The sequence below is a fragment of the Varanus komodoensis genome, unplaced genomic scaffold (genome assembly GCF_004798865.1).
Source record: "Varanus komodoensis strain SLA01 unplaced genomic scaffold, ASM479886v1 scaffold94, whole genome shotgun sequence".
NCBI classification, from domain to species: domain Eukaryota; kingdom Metazoa; phylum Chordata; class Lepidosauria; order Squamata; family Varanidae; genus Varanus; species Varanus komodoensis.
In genome coordinates, this window is record NW_025336646.1 from 666,302 (window position 1) to 670,034 (window position 3,733).

Sequence of the window (3,733 nt, forward strand, 5' to 3'; positions counted from 1 at the left end):
CTCTTCTTTCTGTCCTCGGAGTCCTGCTAGCAAAGGCGAGTGTCCGATTCAGTAGCAGTCTAAACCTCTGAAGAGCACCTGCAGGGGGAAGCCATGTGAGGGGACCGTTCTCCTTCGTGCCTTGTTGGTTTGCTGCCAGAAGCATCTGCCTGTGAGCAGAAGGCCAAGCCCTTGATCAGCTGCAACCAACAACCAAACAACCTGTTGGAGCTTCGTCCCACGCATTTCATGTACTAAGTGTCCCGGGCCGTTGTCTAGGTTGGACCACGAGATCCGGATTTAGCAACTGGAGTCCTGAGGGCCAGATGGACTAGAAGTAGCTGGGGATGATGGGAATGGGCAGAGTGGAACAGGCTTTCCTGCCAGTCCATGGTGTTGGGTGAGGGGCCCATCAGATGACCTTCCTCCCCAGCTCGAAGGGTCTCTGTGCAGCCTGCTTGTTTTGGTGCATATCTAAACACGCAACACGTGTTTGTTGAGAACACAGAAATCATGCAGGGAATCCAGGGCTGGGATTGGCTCGGTGGCTCCAGGCAGTGCATGCTGGATGGCCACTCTGGATGTGTAGTTGCGTACTGTGTGAACAGGCCCTCATGGGCCTCTTGAAAACACTGTTGCTGATCAGAGATTCTGCCCGAGTAGGACTTGAACCTCCAGGGGTGGGGTGGGAAAGCAGCAATTTCCCTCCCACCTCCAGCCCACACAAAGTATAAACATAAACATGTGAGGCAAGAGGACCAGGTCTATGCGAAGAGGTACATTTTAGTTCTCATACGTGGCGTGTTTTTAACCAAGCAAGCCCCAGTAGCAGAGACAGCAAACTGTGCAATCCAGCAGTTCCATCGATCTCGCCCTCCATTTAGCCTTCAGGGCAAAGACCTCCACTGAGAATGTTGTGCTGCTTGAACTTTGCCCGGTGGGTCTAAACGAGTGCAATCGCTTTTTGTGTGTCATCCAAATATTTTCTTTTGAATCCTCTAGGTGCACCCATTGCTAATTCCCTCCTGTCCTTAGTTCTGAGAGGAAGCATCTGCCCCCACGGTCCCAGCCGTCACTGCACTCACTAGACTGGAACCATATCGATTTCCTAACAACACTCTCTAAAAAATGGATGCACACCCATTCCCACCACGCAGTGCCAAGATCCAAACAGGAAACCTTGCAAGGTGATCTCAGCTGGGGAGTTGTGGACTGGCCTGATCCCTCTGCAGAGCCTGTGCATACAGGAGCCAGACTGAGGAGGGCAAAGCGAAGGAGGGCAAAATGAGGTTCTCGTGTCCTTGCCAGCAAAAAACAATTGTTTTCCCTGTCAAGGGCTTCGTAGCCTGAGATCAAGGTGCATTAAGGGGAAAAGGAAAAAAAAAAAAAGTCCCACCTTTGTTCCTCCCTGGCAGGAAAAATGCAACACTAAGAAATAAAATAGCTAACAGATGCTGCTCTTTGACCAAAAAAGGGAACTGCCATAGATTAAGTATGAATTTCATGCTGCCTCCCACAAACCAAATGTGCTGTTTGGATATATGCAGGGATGATCCAGATAGGATGTCAATTTGAAGTAATGAAAGGCATCACTTGCCGAATTTCTGTGTGTCAAGCTGGTGGTATACACCTAAAAAGTAAGGCCAGGAAATAAAATTGCAACCTTACTTAGAGGTATTATTTCTGGTTCTGAGTTCCTTGACTTTATGCAGCTTTTGATTGTGCAATGCAGATGGAACCAAACACAAGGCCGAACTCAAGTTAAGCGGCCATGGTGATAGCCCAGTGTATGATTTTAACAGGAGTCAACCGTAGGTGCATTCTGGTGCAGTGCCTTCCAGCCCCTCCAATTTCAGCATTTAGGTGGCGGGATCAAGCAGCAAGCTGCTTGGGGAAGAAGGCACACATGGGGCTGGAGTGCACCGTAACCCTTGTTATTTGCCAGCCAAGACAGTGTTCAGGGAAGCTCCCTAGGCCTGGAGCCGTGAATGTCTGGAAGCCACCTGCCTCCTCGCCCTGCTGTCCACAGACATTTACTGAAACAAAGATACTGATGGTCTGTGCTGCATCTCTTTCCCTCATAGCGCAGGCATTTTGCCACAAGTGTATCACCTCCGTTGCCCGCTTCAATACTTCCACCCTTCCACTTGAGGTTTTTGTTCTGAAATCAAATGCCCTTCTCTCCTGTCCATACATCCTTTTTTATAAATAAAGGTGAGCTTAGAAGACAGGGTTCTTTAAAGATACAGATGTGGCAGCACAACTAAATTAACACACACAAATATGTGCATTATTTTGTTCTGTGGACCTAAGCCCCAGAGCTTTCCGATCTCTGGCATCGCCCCTGTTGGCCAGGGAAAGAAAACCTCACATACATACCCTTGTTATCTCTGGATCTTTTGGGGGCCTCTAGTGCTGAAATGTTAACACCACCCACCTCCCTTACACTGTCATTTCAGCTTTCTATGGAAAAGTGGGAAGATGTCCAAGTCAGTCATGGTTTGATTAATAAACCAGATGCTGCTGTTCTTATGCATGGCTCAGGACCTGCAGTGGAAAGGCTCAATTGTTCCTCGCCTTCCTCTGTAGACAATTTGGCTGGTGGGGCCTTTTAATGCTTCCTTGATGGCTTCAGTGCCTGGTTCATGAAGGAAAGGATGTTTACCAGATCAACATTCCTTTTTACAAGGTTCACATAACCTGCAGCAGAAAATGCATGCACAGAAGCCTTTCTGCACAACAAAATGCAGGAGCATCCACTTTTTGAAGCAGCTCTGATTAACCTATTTTCTGCATGTTAAAGGTACGGCACTCTTGCACCCATGCAAAGGGAATTGTGCACTCCCGATTCCTCACTCACAGATCTTTATGGGTAGCCAATTTGACACTGCCCAGGCCCCTCCCCGGGCTTTGCAACTATTTCTGATCTTTGTTTTAGATTGAGAAAGAGGTGGTATTATTTAGAAATCATGCCATGATTATGCATTTGCACACTTTTGCCATACTGTCACCCTGTGATTGCGAAATGGAACATACAGAAGGAGGGTAGGGAAAGAAAAGCCCCAAGGGGGACACACAGAGCAGCTGATCTTAATCCTGCGAAGAATCCAGAAGCAGAATCTTGGTAAACTGTTGGGTTAAAAACCTCATGTAGAGAAGTCCCAAGAGGTCTGCTGGAAAACACTAATCCAAAATTGCTTCTGCCACTTTATACAGTTAATCATATCAGTTCTGTACTTTTCCAAAAAAGACACATGGCAATTTTGGTCAGATTTGTCAGTTGTCAGTCTTCAAATTAGTCAATGTTTTATAGAAATTTTAATCTGGACTTCTTATAATCTTAGGGGCCGGCTATTCATTATACGTAATTATGGGTAATTATCTCTCCATGGTTTTTTTTTTTAAAGCAATACTACTTGTTGGAGGCTGGGAGGGAAGATTTGGAATGGAGAAAGGTACAGATGAAGGGGCCAATGGATATTAGCATTGCTCCAAATCAATGCTCCCAAGTGACTCCATTCCGCATCCTTTCTAGTGTTATAAATGCCTCTCTCTCCCTGATACAGAATCTGCTGCCCATCTCTGCCTCTCCTTTTTCTCTGCTCTCATTTTTCTTCCTGAAGTGGATGGCTTTGCTTAAAAAAGAACAGCGTGAACACAGGTGTGGGACGCATTAGGGTACAATCCTATGCACATTTAGACAGAAAAAAAGCCTTATGATTCCCAGCATCCCCTAGCCAGCATGGCTAGCACT